General features: G+C 29.6%; 1 protein-coding gene across 10 annotated transcripts in view; it reads right to left on the bottom strand.

Moving 5' to 3' along the window:
* Positions 1-12,091, bottom strand: part of rols (zinc-RING finger and ankyrin repeat domain-containing protein rolling pebbles) — a 727,654-nt gene that overhangs the window by 186,187 nt on the left and 529,376 nt on the right. The window contains exon 1 of one of the 10 annotated variants that reach the window (XM_075366775.1): positions 350-452. The exons of 8 other annotated variants lie outside the window; for them this stretch is intronic. The gene's annotated coding sequence lies outside the window, so the exon portion shown is untranslated. Of the gene's footprint in view, positions 1-349; positions 453-12,091 lie in introns of those variants that run through there. One more of the 10 variants, XM_075366786.1, reaches the window with a different exon arrangement.

A 12,091-nucleotide genomic window follows, 5' to 3' on the forward strand; every position in this document is an offset into this window, starting at 1 on the left:
AAAAGTATATTTAAAAAAAAATCCTTTTTACAATGTTATTTTTTTAAAAATAAAAGCAAGAACACGATTTTTATTTCAGTAATACGTAAGAACTTGTCAACGGCGTAGAGTTTAAAAATAATATATCAATAAATAAAAAAAATAAGTAAAAACACTTCTTTGATCAGACCCAATTATTAATAATAATAGAGGATTATTCCAATTATAGTAATACACAGCAGCAGAAATAACAAGTAAAACCAACTAAAAGAAAACACAAGTGGCAGACAGATTTAAAATAATAATAATAACAAAAAAAGATAGTATTAATAAAACGAAACACATAGTATGTTCGATGAACTTAACGCACCAGGACTGTGTACTGTATGTTGTTGACAAGACCTGACTTAGTAAACGCGAACGAACGACAGAGCATGAACCGAGGAAGGTTGCCCGCAGGAGACTAACTGGACCGAGTACGAAACAAGCGACTTACCAGACGTGAGCACTAAGTTGCGCATGCGGGTTAGCTTGCGCCAAGCACTCGCACACGCATACGTCCATCGAACAACCTACTCGCCGTAATCACCTGTATATATCTCTACTACCTGTTCCGCGTATCAATAATTTTCCATTCAGTTTATTGGGTGTTATCCAAGTCGCAAAGAAATTATACAATAAAAGAAAATATAAAGATAAATACAAGTCGATTTGTTTTTTTTTTTTATCTTTATTTAAATAAAAAAAATAATACCGAAGCATAAAGATATCGAACTTTGAATTGCAAAGTGTAACAGAAAGACTAATAGTAAATCTTTGAAGTGCGCACGTAAGAAAAACATGTTAAAACAATCGGACTGTTACTTAGGTAAGAAACATTCGTACCAATAATTACAACATTTAAAAATTATAATGATGTTTAACTTTTCTGGTTATTGCAACAGATTAAAAGTTAACCATTTCACACGTGAAAAAATTGTAAAATAATTTTTAAGCCTATTTATTTTTCTATAATTTAAAAAAAAGTTATTAGGTAAATAAATAGAAAAAGTAGAATAAATTCTAATCATTTCTAAGTTATTTTGCTTTAAACTGACAAAAAGGAAACAAAAACAGTTAAAATTAAATATTTTGGGTTAGAGAACAAATTTTAATAACACCGTATTTAATAAAACTTAAAGAATTATTAATTTTAAAAGCTTATGAAAATTACTACAAGATAAAAGACTACGTTTTTATTGTAATTTCTAAATGTTGTTTTATCAAAAGAACGGGGAAAAAATTCGAATGTTGTTCTAATTATTAATTTTAAACTTATTAAGCATATTAAAATCAAACTTTAACATTAAAAATACAACTGAGTAATTGTATATATTTGAAGAAGAAATCTTAACGCACAGTCATACGGCTACATAATTTCATAAAGTAATAACAATCAATATATAAAATTAGTAAATAAACAAGAAAATGTTATACGATATTCTCCTAGAAGTTTAAACAAAGGAATACATCTAAAACAACTAACATCCAAACTTATAAAATTTTATAGTGAAAATGTTTCAAAAGCTCAGATTGCACAGCGATATCACGATGAATATCAAAACCGAGATATTTTTACCGGACCAGCAACCAATAAAATATTATCACCAATAAAATCCAAACCAAAGAGTTAAAAATTAGAATACGGGATTAAATTATAATCAAGATCGTTAGTAAGTTAGCTTCTAACAACAGGTACGGACATTATTGTTGACTAAAATTTTCGCATCACTTAATTTTCCTAAGACAATTATACGTAAGGTCGTTTTATCAGGAAATAATTTTTGAATAATTTCTATGTTTTATGAAGCCTTTTGTCAAGTATTAAATGATTATAAATAACGGAATCTCAAATAATGCGATAATAGAATGAAGGACAAAGCAGAGAAGAATAATAAGTAAAAAAAAGACGACAATTTAATAGGTATTTACAACAGTTGAGACCATCAAATTGACAGGACGTTACGTTGACATTAATTTATAACATGTGACGACCAGCTGTTATGTTTTAAGCAAATATTATGATTTTTTTATAATTGACATGTGAAGTTTGAATTACTATTACAAGTAGCAGGAATATGAGAGTTCCTGAAAATGGAATTTAATTCCGAAAGCGCTTGAACGCTTCGAATTTAATTACTGGTAAGCGGTTTTTTGTATATTATCTTTAATTTAAAAGGAAATTGACAATAATAACTATTACACATAAAATCAATCAGTAACGGTATTGCAGTACTCTAATCACTGCAAGAATAAGTTAATAATTAATATTAACTTCTTAGTAAAAATGTCAAGTAAATATACATCTGTGACGTCTAATGAAACATTATTTAAACTGGCACTTGTTCAAGGTAAAAATAATTTAGGTACGATACAAAATAAAAAAAAATTAAAACGGGATAATTAACTTTATAATACAAAAATTTATCAATTAACCATAAGATATATGTACTAAAAAATACTCGTGTGTTATAATGCGAATTTATAATATATAAGATTCCCGTTTATTATCTCTATAACAAAACGTAACTGGCACATAATTTTCCTTAACAAAATTATGTGTTTTTCGATTTTAATTTGTATACTTAAGAAAATGTTGCATGATCGCTCGTATATAATTTTATATTTCTCAACTAAACTGAACTTATTAGCTATAGCAGTGATTCTCAAACTGTGCGCCGCGGCACCCCGGGGAGCTGCAGCCTCTTCACAGGGGCACCGTGGAATATTGTAAAAGCTTCATAATTAATTGAACCAAAACATTTATAATTATTAATTTAATATTAATAAAGCAAAAAAATAATGAAGATAAACGAGTTTTATTTATTTTTATATCTTACTTACGAGTAGTGATACTTTTACTTCGGGTAGGGCTTCATGGAAAAATTTTAATTGAAAAAGAGCGCCGCGACTCGGTTTTGGGAACCACTGAGCTATAGGGTTAGTACTACCTTAAATGTTATTGCCAACTGTCCTATATTCCATTTACCAGAATCGTTCTGGAACTCAGGTTCGCGAAGGGAATTAAATTCGATCTGTGTATAAAATACGACCAAAATATCAGATAAGGACGACTTAGTCTCCAAGTGCAACACAACGAAAGACTCTACAGTCAGCCGATTGAAGTTTACTTGTTAGTGAAATAGGTGGAAGTCAGTGTTGAAATTCGGGGTTTCATATCACAGGTAAAGCGGGTGGCCCTGGATTGGATCCGGTACCGTGATTGATGCTATAATAGAAATTGTCATCTCTTGAACGGTAAATTATTTGCAGCAGGAAAACTGTTCTAGAGTAAAGTTAGCTGAGCTAGAAACTTTCAGATGACCTTAAACGGAATTTATTGCTCTTGGTATTACCCTGAAACATGAAGGGATGGTTGATTTCTAAACCTTTGGACGACCATGCTGAGTTCAGGCTGGACTTTGATTGGCAGTTATGTATATCGTTAGCTTATCAGCACCGGCAATATTTTGCTCCACGATATACAAAGTAACAGGGGCAGCAAGAAGATAGGATATAATATAATAAATGACAATCGACTCATTTATTTATTCGCCAATTAAGATTGTACTCGAGCAAATAGATCTTTGAACAAACAGAAGTGAATCGATATTTGTTCGTAACATGTACTATTTTGTTGAGGAACAAAGCTATTTTGTTTGGTTGAGGAACGCATGAGACACCGTTGTTTCCCATTATAAAAAAAAGGCAACTTCCACATAATGTTCTGTACAGACTTGAAATTTAGAAGATAAGACCGTCTCTGAGCCAACTGGATAGAACAAAGTAAAATACTTTGAGTTATTTTGTGTTCTATTTATATGGTGTTTACCAAATTCGATTTTTTTTTTAAATTCAGCTTATTTCATTCTCTAGAAGGTTTTAATTCTACATAAGAATACGTTTTAAATTTATAAAATCAAAATTAGGGAAAATTTTTGATTACTATATATGTATGTAATTACAGAAAAAAGGGTACCTGTCGGTTATCTGAACGCCTATTTTTCACCTTTATTATTTGTCAAAAACTCCCATTACAACTTTATAACCTTAAAACCACCTCGAATTTTTAAAATTATTTAATGTTAATTAGGCGTGGGGGATTGCTTCTTGTTCACTATTTGAACAGACTGCAACGTACACGTAAGGAAAATAATAAATTGGACGAGGTTAGCGAGCGAAACCAGCGTTAGGTTATATTGATATCGTACGAAGTTCGGTGCACGGAATCGTGTACTAACCTAGAATAACATAACTAACGCTCGCTTCGCTCGCTAATCTCATCTAATTAACATTAAATATACAACTTATTAACAAAAGTAATGTTAACTAAATGCACTGAACTAAGCCACAGTACCCGACAAACAGCGTTGCGTCCAGATAATCAACAAATAACAAAAAAAAAGTTTTGAAAAAAAAATTAAATAAAAACAAAAAAAAACAGCTATAAAAAGCTTTTTATCTTTTCTTTTTTTTATTAAAGCGTTTTACAAATAAATAAGTCTGTGAATCTAGTTTAATCGCTTTTAATTAATTTATTTAATTTTAACTTGTTATTGTATTTTTTGTAAGTAAAATAAAAGTTTTCTCATTCCAGTTGAATTATTTCCAAAGTTCATTAAGAACATTGATATAATATACCAAAACATAAAAAGAAACGAAAATTACGTTAAATTTAATCGAATCACCTGTTTTTAAACTCTAATTTCATCGGGAAAACCAGCGAAATAAAATGTTTGGTATATATTTAGTTTTTTATTTATAATTATTTTCCCGTTGCTTTTGCAAAGAAGAAAACTAAATAAATACATAATATGCATACTCATCAAGGTTACGAGTTAACTTAAATAGAAGTCATTTTGTGTTTGAATACATAGGCTGCAGCATGAAATTGTACTACATCATCTGATGTGACAGATAAATAAATTGCTCGTTAAATCGTAATAGCTCAACATAATTGGCAGGCAACGGTTTTTAAATTACGTAATTATGATAGTAAGAACATAATTACCCATTATTAAATGTGAATACCCTTTAAAAAGTTTCACGATTATTTATGTCTAAAAAAAACGTAAAAAAATCAAATCATAAAATTAAATTTTATTTAATATTTCTTATTGAGTCAGTTTGAAATATTATGTAAAATTTTGCAGAGCACTGAGTATTAAACTGTTAATACTTGAAAAAAGTAAAAGTAATCTTTAAATTATTAATTTATCTGAAACACATTTCATTTTCAGAGCAAGTATAAGAAAATGACAAATCAAAAATTATTATCAATAAGTTTGTTGTAAAACTTTTTTCAGATCTACTGATTCTTAATGGTGTTTATCGATAAGGTCTACTTGTTACTTGTATTATTTTTCTGTCGTCATAGCTCTAGAGCTATACTGCAAGAATGAAATTATGACAATGTCAATAAATGGAGTGTGGGTTTTTTTGCATTTTTCGATTTCATGATCCAAAGATCCCAAAAAACAAACTGTTTGATCTTAATATCTTTTGACTGGAAAACCGATTTTGATTAAATCTGGCTCAGAGACTCGTGTATATAGAACAATTTGCTGGTAAAGGTTTGGGGTCAGTATCTGCCGTGGGTAGATAGTTTTTTGCAGTCAATTTTATCAAATTTCTTCAAATATAATCGCAATTTTTTATTAAGCTCAGTACATGCGTATTAAAAAAATATTCCCCCAAATTTCCCCTTCGCAAAAATCGAAATAATCTGTCTTTTTATTTATTGCATATCTTTTAAAAGAATTTTTTGTATCTTCCTACGCATAGTAGTAGTGCAAGTGGCCAAAAAAAAATATATTTTGGGGGAAATAATGATGGGTGGGTGAGCCGATAAAAGTTTAAAAATATCGATTTTTTAAACTTTTTTTGCATTTTCATGTATCATTATTTTTCCATTAAATAAAAATGAATAATCAATGCTAAAGTATTACAACTTTGTTGTATATATTTTCTCTCATTTTCATAGAGTGTTCACTTAAAAAAAGAAAGCGAAAGAAAAACTTAGAATAAAAATATTATAACTGAAATATAAAACTTTATTAGCGAAGATTATTAAGCATCAAATGTATGTCTTCTACATAAGCACATTCTATTATACTTTCTTGCGGATGACCTATATTAATTCATTGGTGGCTAATTTATATAAAATGAAAAGTAATATAAAAAAATCTATAAATAGCTAATTAGGTTAGTTATTAGGCTAATTTCCAAAATAATACAGTAAAAAAAAATAAAATAAATTACTAACCAATTATGTCACACTAAGCATCATAAGGAAATTTATATATAAATGTAAAAAATAAATAATATAAATAAATAAATAATTTTTATATATATATATATTTTACACAAAGAAATTTATATATTTTTTGTGATGCTGAAGGATCCGGGTTAGAGTCCGGGTAAGGTTAGGTCCGGATATAGTTTCTTTATTTAGGTTTCAGGACCCGTATTACAAGTGTATCTCATTCGTTAGGGGTCATTTGACAGCACTGATCGGGCATTCGATCTAAGTCTGTTCAAAAGCAAATAGCTAAATACTAATTGGGTCAACTAACAGATTGGTGGGAAGTATATTAATACCCCCACCAAGTTAGTTATTATAATGTTTCTTCTGATTCATCAGTCAGTTGGCTGGTGCGATGGTATTCTCTTCTTGTTCCTATTCTACGCTAATCTTTAAACTTCAACATATTTATTACAGTTAAAAAGCTCAGTTATTTGTTTTATATATTTCACTCTTGCTGCATACCTTTTTCCCTTCTAAACATCTCTTTATTAACAAATTAACTAATCCGTTGTGTTTTAATATATGGTCGACAATCCTAGTTCGATTCTTTCGAAGTTTCAGTTACAAATCCTCTCTTCTACTCGTCTAGAAACTAGTTTTTAATTTTATTAACCCCCACCTAATTTTTAACATCCTCCAATATCACTGCATTTCAAAAGTCTCTATTCTTTTCCTTTTATTGTTCATGTTTCACTACATAAAACGTCACACTTCACAGAAATATTTAAAAAATTCTATCTGATTCTTAAAACTATATTTAATCTAAGTAGTTTTCTTTTCTGGATGAAAGTTTTCTTTGCTTACTTCGTTAATCTTTTGCAATTTTACAACCTAAATAATAAGATTCTCTAACTATAGTATATTTTGTTCTCCAACTTAAATTTAATTCCTTATTATCTATTCTCCTTTTTGTCACATTTCATTACCTTTGATTAATTCTTATTTATTATGTGACTGAATTCAATATCGCAAATACTAATTAAATAAAAAATAATAATTATTATATATGCCAAACAAATTTGTATTATTATAATACCAAATAAAAAATTTCTAAAAAAAAATTGAATTCACATTTTTCAGTACGATTAACGTACTGAAAACATACGTAAGTATCTGGTACGTACGTACCAGATAAGTAAACGTAAATTAGCTCGTGGATTTAAATAGTTAATGAAATATTCGAAATTGATAATAGCTGCGGTTGTAATGCATTTATTTGTTGTAAATTATAAACAATAAATGTTTGTAGGATAGTTAATGCAATATTGTGTGAGTACACAATGCGTGGGCCCTCCCCACGCCGTCATCTCCATTCACAAATCCATTTGCCCCCACGAACACAAATACATTCGTTCACTCACTCACACAAACTATCGCGATCTGTTCCACGCTGACTGGCTGCACCAAACCACTCGGTGGCTAGGCCTAGCTAGTGTAAAGGGTGTGTGGAAGCTGTGACAAGCCTCGTTTATTACTAGTTAACCTTCAACTTGAGCGGCTTACAATTTGCCGTTGGTGGTCATTCAAAACGAACCGGCTGCCATTTGATGTTCGGTCTGAAACATTGTCGTTTTAATAATTTTAATATTGCATAATAATGGCGCGTCAGAGAGATATTGAGTAACACTCGTATGCGAGTTAAACGTAATGAATGGTAAACGTGTAGGTTTACTTGTTTGTCACCTACGACCCCGATTTTTTGTCGCAGTACAAGTTAAACAGATGGTCCAGCAAACTGTATGCAGAATCACAGATCAATGATCTGTGTTCCCCCTCTTGAATAAAAATAAATCCATTTTAATAGAATTATCGATCAGAAACGAACTTCTATCTAGAATCGAGTTAAAAAACACCCTTACCTTTACTAAAAAAATGACTGAATAGTACAATAAGAAAAAAGGGGGAAATAAGTAATAATAAATAAAAAAATTTTTAATTAATTTTTTTTTCTCGAATTATGGACGATTATTAAATTAATTTTACTTGCAAAAAAAAACAGATACTTTTTCTTAGTGAAAAACCTTTGTATTAACGAAAATATCTGATTATGTTATCGGTAGATGGGGTCCATAATTGTCCACAAACACACACGTATATAGTGTAGATGAGGTCACTGACCCTTACTAACTGTCATAAACGGCCAAATTGAACCCTTTTTCATCAACGCGGACATTAGCTTTATTTATCAGAAGACACCAAACCCGAATTGATCTATAGGCAAAAACCTGAAAACTGCTGATTATACCAATCGCTCAACTCTTGTAATAGCTTTTTTAAAATCACAACACTGTTAAAAAGAATAAGCAGGCACGTTATATCTGCTGCTACTACTACGAAACTATATATATATATATATATACAGGACAATTTTGTAATAAGTTATCTTATGCCACACTATCCGGAACTTTGTCGTACTTCAGTTGTTATCTGTCTTGTTCATACTTTTCATAAAGAAAACGACTACAGAATTATTACTATCGGATAATTCTCTCGGAAAAAAGGATGTTCTAAGATCACTCGGTTTTTACAAAAAATTTATTTGGATCTGTACGATCAACAAACCTTTATACGAGCAAAAAAAGAGTAATTAGAGTTACACGCAATAAAGAACATTGCACTTACACTTAACTAACAATTATACCATAAAAAATAAACAAGGCGAATCTTGAAAAGTTTTTCATTTATAATATCTAGTATGATTACGAAATAAATACGATCATCATAATATAATTTATGACGACAATATTTTTGAAGTCTTTTGTTTAGAAACAATAAGCTATAAGTAAGACGAAACAATAGGAAAATAAGAAAGAGAATCTAAAAAGTTCATGAAATAATAGAAACAGCAGCATTAGTTCTTGTGTGAGACAGTTTAACACTTTGCAAAGGAATGTCACCAAACGTCATGTTCTTTCTAGCTCTAATAACTTTAGTGTATTAAAGCGGCAGAAGAACAAAAAAAACTTCTTCCTGTTTATGTATGCATATCCTACCATCAGAGTACTCGAGTCAGATTTTCAACATTCTCTCTCATACTACATCCCTAAATCCTAAAAAAGATGCCACAGACACACACAAACACACACACACATACACACTGACAGACAGAAAAACACAAACAAGACACTGATACTAATCTGTTTTATTTCATATTGTGTACACAGTATGTTAACTTTACAGTAACCATTAAACATTCTCTACATATCCACTTCAACGATGCCGTCTTGTTCTATAGAAAACTAACTGTTGAATATATATATGTGTGTATGTATATGAAATATCTATACACACACTTATCCATAAATAAAAATTAACAAGCTAAATACATAGTTGCATACCTTAAAAATTATAACATGTGATATACTTTAAACTTACAAATGAAAAAATCAAGCTTCAAAATTTTTAAGACAAAATGAATCTTACAAAACAATTTACACATGCGTTAAAAACTAAGTAAAATATGTATTAAATAAAACGTTACGCAATATAATTAAAAATAAAACTGCCATTTGATTCCAGTAAATATATGGAATTTACCATAAAAGAATTTATAATAAATAAAAAAATCCCCACTTCTAGCGTAGGACTTAGTTGAAAAACTTAATTTTTAAGTACAACTAAAACAGAAGCCTTTTTTCTGTAAAACCAGTTCAATTTTTGGAAATGAGTCATTTCTATAAAATTGAAAAATTTAGAATTGATAAGTTTCCTCCAAACATTTGGCGATTTTTTATAAACATTAGTGGCTTAAAATGTTAAGAATTTAACGATAAAAATAACTAACAGAATAAAATTACCTTAAACTAACCTAAGTGTCATAACTTACGATACTGTCGAGACCAGTAAGTAGAAATATGTTGCAAGATCATTGAAAGAGATCTGAGCCTTTTTCAAGGTTTTTTGCCAAATAAACTCACAGAGGTAGCTGTTGAATAATTCAGCTTGACCACCAGAATCGCGTTTGAATATTGATTTTGTAATTCCCATATACTTTCCACCGTATTGGTGGCACCAATTACAGATAATGGTGCAAAAGTTATACGTATACGACAATAATTTGATAATACCTAATATGAGCTCACTGGTTAGAAATAAGGAGCAATATTTTTGAATGATAATTAGTAGTAGACACGCTGCTGATCTATCTTCTACCACTAAAAGATATGCTTCACAAGTCTCACGGCAAGCGGCAAATGCATTCGAATATCACTGTTGTTTTGGTAATCGATTTACCTTGTACTTTTTTTGGTAAATACCAACTCGTCTATTTTAACACTCGATTCCGGTTTACCACGAATTGACTGTTAATCATTTTTTGGAAATTAAATATTTTGCGGCTTACATTCACGTATATAGTGAATAATTGTACAATTATTTCAGTTAACTGCATTATTGTGATTGATATTCAATTTACAATCACAAAATTGAAGCGAATTCACTTCAAAGTTCCAGGAATACAGAAAATGCTAATTTTTTGAATGCGGTTATTTTAAATATTCTACCCTCGTTTCAAATATTAGTTTACTCGGCAGCCAGTTTCCTCCATCTCTATGTTGATTTTGATCTATTAAAAAACTTTGTAATGTAACAAATTCACAGTTTTTCTTTATGAAAAATTACAATCCTTTGTAAAAAAAAATATTTGTATAATTCGTATAAATCAAAAATAAAAATGATAGTAGGAATTTTCATTATCAAGCACAGGTAAAACTCAAGGACTAAGGATAGAGCGCAATGACCACCTATGCACGGCCATTCGCGGCAGATAAAATGAGATAAGACAAGGAATAAAACCAGTTTAGGTGAATAGAGATTAAACAATTTCAACAACTGTTACAATTTCAACTTGTTCTATTAAAATTTATATTTTACAATCGCCGATACCTATAAAAAGCAGATAAATGTTTGAGGGAAAATACCAGCTTTCTATCATTGAAAAAAAATTCAGTATTGTTATTTTTGATAATTCCATGGTAGTAAATTATTTTATAATAAAAATATATATATATATAATACGAGTAAAATTTACATAACAACCAACCCCCATTTAATATACATCATCCCTCCAGATAAATCATCCATATTTTTTAATTAAAATACACGCAAAAACACAATATACTAAATCTTCAATACAGATTACTGCATTTTTTTTTTATCAAGAAGTAAAATTAAATAATCTTTTTATAAATAAGTAAAATATGTAGATTCCTTAAAAGTAATAAATATACAGTATCCCGTAAGTTTCCATACATATATTTTTCTTTTTTTTTTGCCGTAGTGTTTAATTTACAATTGGTTTCAATTTACCGGAACCCTAAGTGAATTTAAATGCAAAAAAAAATGATATGCAGAGAGGGATTTCCATTGAAACTAAACATAAATAAGTACATACAACGATGAATCCAAAGATTGATCAACGATTCAATCCACCTTGATTAAAGTCCAAACTTCAGAATATAAAAAGCAAAAAACAAAACACCAAAATAGTGAAAGATAGATAGTGAGTCGGGTTTTCCTCAGGACTCAGTTCTGGAGCCGCTTCTATACATAGAAAAATAAAATTTTTTTTAATGAAAACCAGTTTTATTTCTATAATATGCTCTACATAACTACAGTGTTTTGAAACTACATTTCGATGTGTGTGCTCCACTGCTGAATAACACGTAACCTAATAAGTTTCCATACATAGGAAAAATAAACGTTTTTTTTTTTATGAAGGACATGGTGTATCAAGAAAAGATACTAAACATGTCATGGCAAGGAACC

Source organism: Lycorma delicatula, chromosome 5 (genome assembly GCF_047948215.1).
Source record: "Lycorma delicatula isolate Av1 chromosome 5, ASM4794821v1, whole genome shotgun sequence".
Taxonomy (NCBI): domain Eukaryota; kingdom Metazoa; phylum Arthropoda; class Insecta; order Hemiptera; family Fulgoridae; genus Lycorma; species Lycorma delicatula.